This window comes from Pogona vitticeps, chromosome 6, assembly GCF_051106095.1.
Source record: "Pogona vitticeps strain Pit_001003342236 chromosome 6, PviZW2.1, whole genome shotgun sequence".
Taxonomy (NCBI): Eukaryota; Metazoa; Chordata; class Lepidosauria; order Squamata; family Agamidae; genus Pogona; species Pogona vitticeps.
The window spans coordinates 16,727,293-16,740,957 of NC_135788.1; positions in this window are offsets into that span (position 1 = coordinate 16,727,293).

A 13,665-nucleotide genomic window follows, 5' to 3' on the forward strand; every position below is an offset into this window, starting at 1 on the left:
ATGAGGAGCATTAGCATCACTTTTAACCACTCATATGTATAAGGAGTGATATGTCTGAAGAGAAGATGCAGTACTTTGCTATTTATAAGGGTGCTCCATGTTAAGTCAGAACCCTAGAAAAATCATGGTTCCAGGGAAGTTCTCAATAGAGAGGCCCTCTGTTTTAGGCTGCTTTGTGCTGTTGCCCTCCATGTGTAGGAGGGTAACATAAGGAGGTGGGGCTACTGTTCTCTCCCCCTTTTTATGTCTTGATAAAACTCAGTTCCCCACCTCCATGGTTCAAATCCACTCACTATTTATATGGTGCTCTATTCCAGCAATTCAAGTGAGTGGCTGACATCTTCAGAGAGATAGTAGGATGTTTATTATAGGTAACCTTCATAATAAGGAAAAGGAATTGCAGACAGGATGTTGTAGAACTACATAGACTAGCAAAAGAAATCCAAATAAAATGTGGCCTTGGGCAGGCTGCCCAGTCCCAGAATACCTCCAGAAGAAGGTACTGAGTACTTTCCACCTGGAAAATCCTGGAAAAGGTTGCCATAAGTCAGAATGGATTTGACAGCACGTTATGGTTATGTTGATTATGGGTCCTGAAATTCCCCAAGTCAGCATGGCTGTTCTCTGTGTTGGCTGGAATAACTTGGGGATCTGTCCAAAAAAGAACCCTTCCCAAGCTGTCCTGAGTATCAATATTCATCTCAAATAAAGCTTAGCCTGTGCCCCAAACATGTGTATAGCCACATAGATCCTTGAATATATTATATACCCATGAATTCTCACAGACAAGACCTTCAAATGAGCGCATTATGAATATGTGCATATGGAAATGATGTTATGTACTAAGATAAAGTTCATCATCCTTTTTTGATAACCTGGTCCATGGGTGAGATACTTCTAATATTAAGAAATGCCTGCTAATGTTCAGTGCAAACCTACCCATAGAGCTGGCTGCATAGCTTAGAGGTTTAAGGAACTGGCTGTGGAGGCAAAGGTTGGGAGTTCGATTCCACACTGTGATTCCTAAGAGTAGAGCCAGCCTGTGTGGCGTTGGGCAAGTTACGCAGTCTCAAGGTGGCCCCAGAAGAAGGAGGCACAGTAGGAAGTCAGATTTCCAACTTCTGGCTCCACAACCCCATGCTTGACCCACTGAGCTATGATACAAATGCTCCATTTTCATAAGCTCTCCATTCTTTTGCCTTCGTTCTTGCATCTGTAAAAATGGAATAAGTGTGACCCACTTTCTTGTTCCTACTTCATAAGGTTGTTGTGAGAATCAAGGAGTCAAAAACCTTTAAAATTCTCTCCTATGGAGGGAGATCTACCCCACTGAATCAGTTCTGAATGACAGTCAACATTTAGATTAGCATCTGAATGCAAGCTTTGTCTAGAGTCCAGCACACTAATGATCTTACTAATGTGGCACTGCATATGCCACAGACCTATTTCTCCACAATATATCAAGAGACTAGAGAGCTTAGTGAGAAATTATATTGCACTGCATAATTAGATTCCAGCAATTTCCCTCCTCCTGGGAACCAAGAATCACCTTATTGTTCATTTTTGTAATGTGCTTTCTTGTTTTTATTCCTCCTTCATATTTTCCAATAATTTACTGAATTGTCACTATTTTCAGCTTTTCTCATATTGGTGCAACATGAGTAATAAGGTCCTGTTACTAGGGGTGACATATTACGTGTTTATAATTAACAAAGTATGCCCTCACCCTCTCCCTGTTCAACTTTTCCTCCAGATAAATTTGGTAGATGACAAACTTTTGATGGCAGGCATAAGGAAGGAAGGAAGGAACGAACGAAGGAATAAGGAACGAAGGAGCATTTGATTCCTTTGTTCATCCATGACGGGATAAGAAAAATGTTGCCGTTATCACAACACAATCTTTATAGTCTGGGACCTTGCTTTATGGAGTGCTACATCCCAAGACACTTTAAGTTGAACTGTTGCAAGATTCCTTTCTCTTTTTACCTTCTTTTGGCATATTCCCAGGTAAAAAGGCACCCTGGGCATTCAAACTAAAGCAAAGACATGCTGTACCCAAGAACAGCCATTTCAAAAAGCAGAGCAGACACCCTGTTTGTAGTTAATGTCTCTTAGTAATTGTGCAGATGAACCATCCAAGAATTTTCATCATTTTTTTTCATTAGGTAAAAAGCCAATATAATGATTTGGGAAGGGGTGGTCAACAAGGAAGCATCACTTGGGCCTATTTTGCTCACTGGGTGAGATTTATATTGTGTTCGATTGGTATAGAGCACCACCATGCAATGTGGCTTCACATGAAAATCCACGGGTGGCATCAGATATTGGCTTGCCTTCTAGTCAAATAAATATGGCGCCCAGCTTAACTCTCATTTTAAATACCTCACCTTGAAGCTCCTATTAGGGTCACTATAAGTTGGTTCTGAATTGAAGGCACATAACACCCACCCACAGGATTAAGTCAAATGGAATTAACTGGAATCCAGGCTACAGTCCTGTACATGCACACTTCCTGAGGAATATACCTCGATGCCTTTCTAGTAAGGATGTATGGGATTACAGTGAGGTCAAGTCTGGCTGATTTCTGGGTAAATATGGTTAGGGTTGGGCTTATTTCCCTTCAAAATGAAATTCAACTTATACACTACTTATAATGGTACACGAGGCTGCTTGTAGACTGGAAGCGGGGTGGATGTGGGTGTGTGCCTCATCTGATAATTTCAGGGAGAAAGCCCCTATCTCACTCAGTCATGAGCTGTCCTTGTGCACTTACTGAGGACTAAACCTGAGAAAAGCCAGTGCAGTACAGCAGACAGAATAACACATGAGGACTCAGAAGACTGGGTTCAAGCCCCTGCTCAGCCAGGAAGGACTCAGAGAACTAGGCAGTCCTATAGTTGGCCATTTTACAGAAATGAACCATACAATAAAAGATCTGATATTCTGGGCCGTGGATAGAGTTCCTGGGAACTGTGAAAGGTCTTTACTAAAAACAGAAATTGACTGGATCCTGAAACTGAACACCTTAGTACCTCATGGGTTCAAGGAAGAAACAGACTTTCTCCCTTTGGAGATGTGCATTCAAATCCTCACTCTGCCATGCAAAATTACTGGGGTGTGTGTGTGCAGGACAGGTAAATCTACTCCTTAAATATCTCACTACCTTAAAAGCTCCATTAGGGTCACTATAAATCGATTCAGACTTGATGGCACAGAACAAGAACAGTAACAATGCAACACCTCGATAAAGATTAAGGCAACCAGAATACTTGCATGACTGCGGAGCAACTATCGTGAAAATGCCAACTTGCCTGCTGAGAAGTAATGAATAATGGTGCAAGTTCCTTTTAAACAAATAAGCTCAGCACATCTTTCTAACTCTGGAAATGAGCAGAATTTACAATACAGATGGTGTTCAAACATGATTGATAATCAGGTTATATTGCAAATGCTGAAACCTTTTCCTCAGTTTTTATGACAGGCAACAGGTGGCTCCTTTGCTTTCTTTTGCCATTCTAATACATGTGCCAAATTCTTACTTCTAGCTTAAAGAAAGCTGTAAGATGATTGTGGGGAAGCAAGAAGCGGTGGCCAAAATGCAGTACAGGCAGGTGGTTGTTTTTTTTTCCTCTTGATTCCAAAATATTTGGGGTTTGAACTTTGCAAGAGTGTAACATTTATGAGGTGTCCCAGACTTATTGCTGCCAGCTCACACCCAGGTATCTCAGGTAATAGATTTCCAGTTCTGCCTTCAGTGTCTGGCTGCCCTTAGATCTCTGGATAAGCAGAACAGATTTATTTGCAAAACAGTGAAACAGAAACTGGCAGTTAGAAACTGGCAGCTGGATGAAATAAATGGTTTTACTCAACTTTCTTACAGGCTGGCTGGAACATAGGATAAATTGGCTATCTGAGCAGAGGGGGAAGAAAACCTCCAAGAACCTACACTGTTCTGATTAGTCATCGTGGGGTAGGATTTTTGTGGTTAACCTTGCAGACACTGGACAGAGGAGACCAGCTTTGCTTTTCTAGCAAATGCCCTGAGAGCAATAAATAGAATATATTCTGATCAGGTCAGAGTTTTGCATGGTTTTTCCACTTCTGTTGTCAATGTTAGCTACTCCTGCCTATTGTAGTAAAACCCTGACTACACAGAGGGAAAATGTGGGAAATGTTATGGGGTTGCGGTGGGCTAATTTGCTCCCCCGCGTTGACCACATGACATAGTGGGAAATGCAACTCAGCCTGGAGTTCCACAAGCCCAATTCATAGTTTTTCCTCCCCACCAGAGGCCCTTCTACCTTTAAAAAAGCAAATCCTGTCACATCAGTCCATGCTGTGTGATTGCTTTGAGGAAAATAAGACACACACAGCAGTGCTTTGGCAAAAGACCTTTTGCCTCACAAAGGAGGACAAGTGTGCATGTGCACAAACATACTCACAAACATACAATTCCAGCACCCACATTTCTTTACAAAGCCTCTCATTTTTGAAATATCTTCTCCTCAAGGAGGTCTCTGTTTATATACTCATTTTTTTACAGGTTACAAAGTTTAGTGACTAGATAAGAAGAGGAAATGAGTGACTGAGGAAGGAAAGCCTTCTGAAGGCAGTCCTTTGAACCACACCATCTATGGGTGCTTCAAATAGAATGCAATCAGGATGCTTTTTTCCCTCTGTTTCTCTGGCCACTTATATCGGAGAGAACCAAATATCCTGGTGCAACTTCACAACAAGAGAATGCAAATTAATTCACATTTCCCTTGCTGTGTAGGCACAGCCTAAGGATTTTTTTTGCTGATGCCTTTATTTTATTTATTATCTATTTACCTGTTAAGTGCATTTGAATGCCCTCTTTTCCTCCAATGGCCTTCAGGTAGTATCCATAGTCCTGTTCTTCCCCACTCTATTCTCACACTAAGACTGTGAGGTAGACCAGGCTAAGAAACCCCCATTACTTAGCGTGGTAAGCCACACTAAAGCAGGCTAATTGAATCAGATGGTGAGTCAACTCCTCCCTAAGTTCCATTTGATTCAATGGGGCTAGTTTACTTCCAACTTACTACACTAAAGTAAGTCACAAATAGACATTGATTTATATGGAGCCTATGCAGAAGAGGACTCAGCAAATCCCCACTGATTCAATTGGCCTGCTTAAGTGTGGTTTACTATGCTAAGCAAGAGGATTTCAGCTAATGACTACACCCAAGTCACCGCAGAATTTTTCATGGCTCGGTTGGGATCTGAATCCAGATTTCCTAACTCCCAGTCCAGGACTCTGACTGCTACACTACACTGCTTCTGATGTACTTCTGGCTCTTCCCTTGGGACAGAGTTGAGTACGGTGGTGCCTGGTGCCCAAACAGAATTTGTTCCTGGGAATCCTTCAGTTCGTCAACTCAAAGTCCACTCAGAGCATGAAACCCACCATGAGAGATTACCTCTTACACACTTGCCCCCCATATCTAGAGACGCATAAATGTAGCAAAATTATCTTAACTACATGAGAGGCCCCAATTGAGTTTCTGAGGGATTATTTTAATTAGCAAGCCCAAGGAGCCAAACTGTCTTGCAAAAATGCTCTGTTTAAGATCTTCAAGGCTTAACTGATCAGAACAAAGCCAACACTGGCATTTCAAAGTAAAAAAAAAGAGAGGAGAGAAATTAGCCTCTAATTCTTTTTTTGTTTTCAAAGGCCATTGTTTCCCCAGCAGATGCTGCTTCAGCTCCATTTTTCCTCCCTGAGTTACTTGTTCTTTGTCCTTCAAGGATTAGTGGCAGGGATAATACCCATAAACCAGGGATCATACAGTAGTGAGTAGGATGATACTGCAGTTGAAGTATAGGAGGATGTACTGAGGGCGAGGGGGTAGTAAAGGGAATTGAGACAAATGGGCAAATATTTTTCCAGAGTATTGAAAAAGGATCCAAAGTCTAAGGTGGTGGTGGTGGTGGTGGTGGTGATGTTGTGTGTGCGTGCGAATCAAAGATCACAAAATGTTCACAAAGCCCAAAGATGGTGTGTGTTTTTTTCAGCCAGAAAAACGAACTGGAATAAATGGTTTCCTTTCTGTGCTGCAGTAAATGGGTGAAGCATCACCCTCAGAATCCATGCACGGCCCCAGTGGACCCGCCACGTCGACATACTCCAGGGCACCATTTTTTTAAAAAAAGTTTCAAATGCCGCTCTAAGGGGGGGGGTTTGAGGGTCAGGGGACGGATAAGGCAAGATCATCCTAAGAGGGCATCTGCCAAACTTTCACAAACCCTGGAATTGGTGACTGGAAGGCAGGCAAGCAAAATACTGCTGCTGCCATCTTCCCTCCCCCCCCCCAAAAAAATCAGCCAGTTTCAGCCCAGGCCTCCTCCTTCACCCCAGCTGTGCGTGCATGTGTTTTGTTTCGCTCCTTGGCAAGTAACGTCTCTGGTCAGTTTCAGCCCACACCTCCTCCTTCAGCCCAGCTGTGAGAGTGTGCAGAGGGCTGCTTTGTACCTTTGTGGCATGTGCCAGCTGCCCGTCACCACCAGGCGCTTCTGCATGTATCAGGGTTCACAAGGCGCCACTGTGCCCCGGCTTGCTCAGCTGTTTCCTATTGCACTTCCCTCCTCTGGGCACGCAAACGCAGGGTATAAACACATACACACCCACCCGCCTGCTTCTCTGGATGCTTTGGGTTAGAGAGAGGGGGTGTCCCTCTAAAACGCTGGATTAAGTGCTTGTTCCAAGGGAACGCAAACTGCGATTCAAACAGCACATGACTGCCACCTGATTCAGAGTCGATTTAACTTGATTCTATTTACACTGGCATATATTCCAATCTATTGCTTTAATGTATCCTTGTCCTTATTTTACTTTATTCTTCAAAAATTAAACAACATTGAGCACAGGTGATCATGCGTATTGCTTGGTTTGCAGGGACTTAAAGATTGAGGTGGTTTGTATCTTTTCAAATAAGCAGCTAGTCCTGTGTGTGTGCTTTGCTTCTTAAACTAAAAAGGCACTAGTTTTGTGAGCAGACAGTTCGTGTGAATTTAAAAGGAATTGATGAGGGGGGGCGGGAAAGAGAGACTGCTCATGGCTTCCCCTTGTGGGGCTTAAAAATTCCTCATCAGGAGCACCATGTTGAGATGAGATGGCCTAAACTGACAAAGAAGAATTCGGAAAGTTTTTTTTAAATGTCCCAAAGTGGGATATTGATTCCCAATGTGGAGTAGTGAATAGAATGCCGGACTAGGACTCTGGAGAACAGGGTTCAAATCCTCACTCAGCCATGGAAACTCAGTGGGAGACTGGAATTTGTAAACCTACTCCTGAAATATCTCACTTCCTTAAAAACCCTATTAGGGTTGCTGTAAGTCGATTCCCACTTGATGGCACATAACATGCACAAGCATTATAATAAATTTAACCAAATGTTGCAAAAAAAAAAGAAGAAAGAAAGAAAAGAAAGGAAAAGGGGAGTGGAGGTTTGATTCAGCCTCCCGGAAAAGCAAATGTGAGCTAAGATTTCTCTATTTCTAATGGTCAGGGTTTTTTAGAATGAAACCACATGACACAAACACCTGTTTTAAAGTTGGAGGCAGTAGAAGTTTAATGGAAAAGTTTTAAATTAATATTTGGAATCTGGAACCATTCAGAATGGATGGTACTTAAATCACTTTTACTTTCTTTGCTCTAGTACCAGATGTAGAAGCCCCATCCCTCTCCAAAAATTTATAACAATGGGGCACAAGAAAGTCCCACCAGGATTTATTTAGAATTTCAGAGACTACTATCTACATTTTTTCATATGTAAAGGGCTTCTGTTACATATGTGGTCTATTACCATTATGTTAGAAATATGGTGGGTTGAAGGAGGTGTGTGTTACATCAAGAAAATTCTAGAATGTTGTGAAGAAGTCTGAATATACATTTATTGCAATGTTTTTCTACTTCTTGCCTATGGTAGCCAGACAAATGAGTCTTGGAGGGAGGGTTTCCAAACCCCCATCCAATGCAGAGGGCCAGAAGTTCTCTGACATGGTCTTTTAATCTTCTGCCAACTCAGTAAAGGCTTTTCAAGACAAGGACTTTGAAATACACTCTTTGATATTCACTGGTGGCATACACTGAAATGAGTAACAGAACTGGGACATTATAGACTAATATTGGTATCCAGTGTGGTGTAATGGATAGAGTGACGGACTAGGACCCAGGGGACTTGGATTCTAATCCCTGCTCAGCTATGGAAACTCATAAGGGGATAGCACTGGTAAAACCACCCCATAAATATCTTGCGTGCCTTGAAAGCCCTATTAGAGTAACTCTAAGTCAATTCCAACTTGACTACACACAACACATAGTAATATGAGGGCTGGGAACCCTCAGGGCTGGTGGCCAAATTTGACCTAGGAGATGAGGTGCTGAATCTCATCCTCTGGGGTCCTTTATAATGCCTCTGTTTGATGGATTCTCAGCCTTCATGTGGGTTTTGTTTTCCCTTTTAAAATCATAAACAACTCTCCTAAGGCTTACTTGCTGGCAAGAGGTGCTTTAAGCTGAAATAGCTGGTATGATGGAACGTGGTGCTGGAGGAGAGCTTTGCGCCAGAAAAATGAACAAGTGGGTCCTAGATCAATTGAAGCCTGAACTATCTCTGGAGGCTAAAATGTTGAAACTGAGGTTGTCCTATTTTGGGCACACCATTGAGACAACAGGATTCTGTGGAAAAGACAATAATGCTGGGAAAGGTGGAAGGTAGCAAAAATAGACCAAATCTGAGATGACTTCCTAAAGGAAGCCACAGGCTTCGGTTTGCAAGAGCTGAGCAGGGATGCTGAGGACAGGCCTTTTTGGAAATTGCTTATCCATGAGGTCACCGCAAGTCGGGGGGGGGGTGACTTGATGGTACATTATAGCTAGTACATCCAGCTTTTTACTTGAAACCTCACCCTGCTCTGGAATCGGGACCACAAACTTCTCTGAAATTTAATTTGGCCCTTAGGCTGAAAAAAAGTTGCCTTTCTTTTGCCTCAGCAGATTGCAATTTGCTACCATGCTAGCCATCTTGATTTCCCCAGTCGGACAGTATTGCCCTCAGCACCACCTATGCCAGGAGGAGAGGTAGAGGAGACCAAGTTAGGCTATCATCCTAAACTCCCCTGAGGTGGGGAACCAACCCCATTTAACATCTTGGGGCTTATGTCTCTCTAGAAATGTACAGAATCACACGGTAGGGCCTGTGGTGCTTTGAAGATATTTCAACATTTGGGAAGGGGGGGAGGGCAAAGGAAATCCTCCAGAACAAGAAATGATCCGTGATATAGGAAAAGAGCTATGCAGAGGAGCATGGCTGGCCCAAGATGTTTTGCCACCTGAGGCAGGGTATCAAAGGACTCTCCTCCCCACACCCCCATTAAAGTGAACACAACTGCTAAAGCCTGACAAGTTGTTTCGATGCAATATAGGTGGAATATCTCATGAACACATCTCTCCCCATCCATGGACCAGGACTCGGACAACAAAATAAAACTCAAATTTTTCTGCCCCTTTGAGACATCCAACATCTACTGTCAGAACACCCTAAATGCCCTTTACCCTGTGCAACGGTAGAACTAGTCTTGCCCTTAACACAAGCCTTCCAAGCTCCAGCAAATGGACACCCCTTGTCCTTCAAAGTTGCACTCAGAAAGGGTCGGGAGACCTAACACACCCCTGCCCTCCAAAACTCCAACCAGAAAGTACTGGAAGAACTGAGCTAGGCCAACTGAAGCCATTTCACAGCCTGAGGCAGGAAAACGCATTCTGCCACCCTCAGTAGCCCAATCAAGATACATCACATTCAAAGACAACCACATAGTATTGGCCCATGAGGCAGAGAACCTCACAGCAGGGACCTCTTCCATTCACTGGGAGTTAATTGAATATCAAGACATTTGCTGTTCTTTTACAGCTTCTAGTCTTGGTTCTTCCGCCTTATACTTAGAGCTAGTCCTGCAGGGGTGTTTGCTTGACAGAGTTTTCCCCACTCTTGGCAGAGCAACAGCACTCATACTGTTGGTTGTTGTGGGTTTTTCGGGATCTTTGGCCTTGTTCTGAAGGTTGTTCTTCCTGACGTTTCGCCAGTCTCTGTGGCCGGCATCTTCAGAGGACTGGAGTAGCATGGACAGAGTTCCTACTCCAGTCCTCTGAAGATGCCGGCCACAGAGACTGGCGAAACGTCAGGAAGAACAACCTTCAGAACATGGCCAAAGAGCCTGAAAAACCCACAATAACCATCAGATCCTGGCTGTGAAAGCCTTCGAGAATACATTGAACGCTCTCATACCGTTTACGAGAATGCCAGGAAAATGATGTCCCTGGCAAGTGAATAAAAACTTTCATATTTTACTCTGATTTGGGACAGGTCAGTTTGTGAATCATTCTTTCCTGTTCTTTGATGAGGTTCACCCTAGCAGTCTAAATGGAAGATGGCTTTGCATTTCTGATGCAAGCTTAAGATGGTATTCAGCTGCCGAAGAACTGTTCAGTCAGACACAAGCACCACTGAACTCAATGGAGACTACATACAAGGAAGTAACTATAGAGTCATGCCCCCTAAATTGAGTTAGGAGATTTCATTACTTGTTTCTTCTGGATTTCAGAGTTTCTAACCAGCATGATGGCCCCCTTAACTATGAGTGCAAACAAAAACAGTCTTTCTCTCTATCCATCTATTTATCTAGGGCTAGACATGTCAAAGTCCATAAACTATATCATGTTTATTAGCATTAGCCAGAAGAAAAAGTATTATTCTGTAATTTAGGGCCAAAACAAATGAGACAAGGAGCTTCACAATTACAAGCACAGCTGCCATAAGCAGAAAAAGCTGTATGATTATAATCCAATTTTCCTTTTATTAGTCATTGATTTTGGGGGGAAATAGCAGGTTGCATGCTGATTTTGCAAATATGTCTCTCTGGAAGACTGGCATGACTATCACCTCTTACTTGCAAAGCTTCCCATGTTTTCTGTTTTGGCCCTTACTTAGGTTGTGCATAATTTCCTTCTTTTCTTTCTCTTGGTGATGTTCCTTTAGATCAAGGATGCAGGCAACTTAATGGACTCCAAATATTGGACTTCAGCTCCCACCATCCTTCACCATTGGCTAAATTAATTCTTCATTTAACTGAGTGCAATACATTAGTGCTAATCTCTAAGCTTATTCTTGGCTATGCGGGACAGTAATGATAAAGCACCATGAGGTTCTGCACTTTAAAACTTGTCCTTACACCATTGGGAAAAAATAATTTCAAATGCAGACTATGGATAGGGCATATTTTAAAAAACTTCTCCAAATTAAAACATTCAAAAGAGGGTGGGAGACAGCTTCTGTTAACAACCAGTGGGCAACTTACAAATGAGTGAAGTTTCAAATGGTTCAGAAAACCATAATGTCTTCTGCACCTGGTCACAAAGCAATCCAATTATCCATGCATTCATATGATAAATTAAAATCAGTGGCATTTAAGCAATCATAACTTGGTCTTGCACCACATTCTCTTGATTCTTTTCTTTTCACAATGTTATGATTTCTTGGAAACGAAAACAACTTGAAGATCAATGTGAAGGTTCATTGTGTGATCAAAATGTCTTTTAATGATTTGTTTGCTGTGATTTAGCAGAGGAAGATGTCCATGAATGGACAGCACCACCTGGACAATAAACTACTTTAAAGTAATGTTGGCAATGTGTTAATTGGTTGAGGGTTGAAAATAAAGAGTCATGAACAGCAAGGATGTTTGGTATATAAAGCATTGATTTAACACATAACGCTGAACTGCCTTTTGATGCCACTGGGTACACACTAATGTACAGTGAGAACAGAAGCCTCTGTGAGTCTTTCTTGACACTTGCGCTACTTCCTGCTGCTTGAATGTAAAATTCAAACAAATAAGCTAGTGTCAGCTCAGTGGGAAATAAATCTTCTCAACTGGTATCTTTGGGTCTGAATGTAGAGGAAGGTTGCCATAATTCAGAATTGACTTGACGGCAGTTGACTATGGTTTTAAAGGTGTTAGGTAAAGGTAAAGGTTCCCCTTGACATTTTTAGTCCAGTCGTGTCCGACTCTAGGGGACGGTGCTCATCTCCGTTTTCAAGCCGTAGAGCCAGCGCTTGTCCAAAAACAGTTTCCGTGGTCACGTAGCCAGTGTGACTAGACATGGAGTGCCATTACCTTCCCAGTGTTGTAGTACCTATTTATCTACTTGCATTTGCATGCTTTTGAACTGCTAGGTTGGCAGGAGCTGGGACAAGCAACGGACACTCACTCCATCACATGGATTTGATCTTACAAGTGCTGGTCTTCTGACCCTGCAGCACAGAGGCTTCTGTGGTTTAACCACGTTCCAAGGCCTGCCAAGGAGAGTCCAAAAAGGACAGTCAACTGACTTAATCCATATCAACAAAAGGAGCATAGTTCTCATAAAGCTAATGGCATCTACTTGCACATTTGAGACCAAACCGTCTTCAAAACAATTCACATCACAAGGATAACAAGTATGCTACTGTCTATGAAACTTTATGCCACATAGAACATGCTAGTCTTTAAGATGGCACAAAACTCTCCCCCCCCCCCCCAAATATATATATTTGAACAGATAGATATATATCTATCTGTCTGTTCAGAGCAGGATGGCTTGTGGCCCTAGTGTGGTCTGCTTTCCTGCCCTATGCCATAACTCACTTCCTGGCCCAGAAGTCAAAGGTCAAAACCATTCAAGGCTACTAGGTGGGGTGGGGGAGAAATAAATCCAGATACCCTATAGCAGTGGTCCCCAACCTTGGGCCTCCAGATGATCTTGGACTACAACTCCCAGAAGCCTTCATCACCACCTCTGCTGGCCAGGATTTCTGGGAGTTGAAGTCCAAGAACATCTGGAGGCCCAAGGTTGGGGACCACTGCCCTATAGAATGAGCTGGTTGGATAGCTCACAGAGTTAGGTATCTGGCTGCAGAGCAGGAGGTTGAGAGTTCAGTTTCCCTCTTTACACCCAAGAAAAGCCCGTCTATGTGGCTTTGGACAAGCTGCGCAGTTCCAGGGTGTCTCCAGAAGAAGGGGATGGTGAACCACTTCTGAGTACTCTCAGAAAACCCCTAAAGAGGGTCACCCTGAGTAAACATTGACTTGACAGCAAACAACAATAGCAATCCTATCGTATACAGACTTTATTATATATATACTGTAGTGGCACTCACTTATTCATGGCACCAACATGACAACCATTGTAGTCATTCCTAAAAGAGCACCAAGTATCTTGCTCAGCCTCCTTTCTCTTGAACACCAGCAGATGGCAATCCAGTGTGATGTTTCTCAGTTTCCAAGACAAGCATCTCGTGTCACCCTATTTCTCTTCCAGCCAAGCTGTTTCCTTCTTTTTTTCTTCTCCTTCACAGACCTGTGGGTACCAAAAACTGCAGGTCACTCCACAGCCAGAGGTTGACAAAACATCTGTCTCAGTTACACTTCCCCCCCCCCACATTTGATTCCCACCCCACCCCATAAATTATCAATTCCTTTCTGCCCTATTTAAGAAGAAACATGGAAATGCTGGCATGTTCTTATTTTTTAAAAAAACCACACATACACACACAAACTGGAAACATTTCTTGGCCATGTGCTATAGCCAAACGCAACAGGGACATC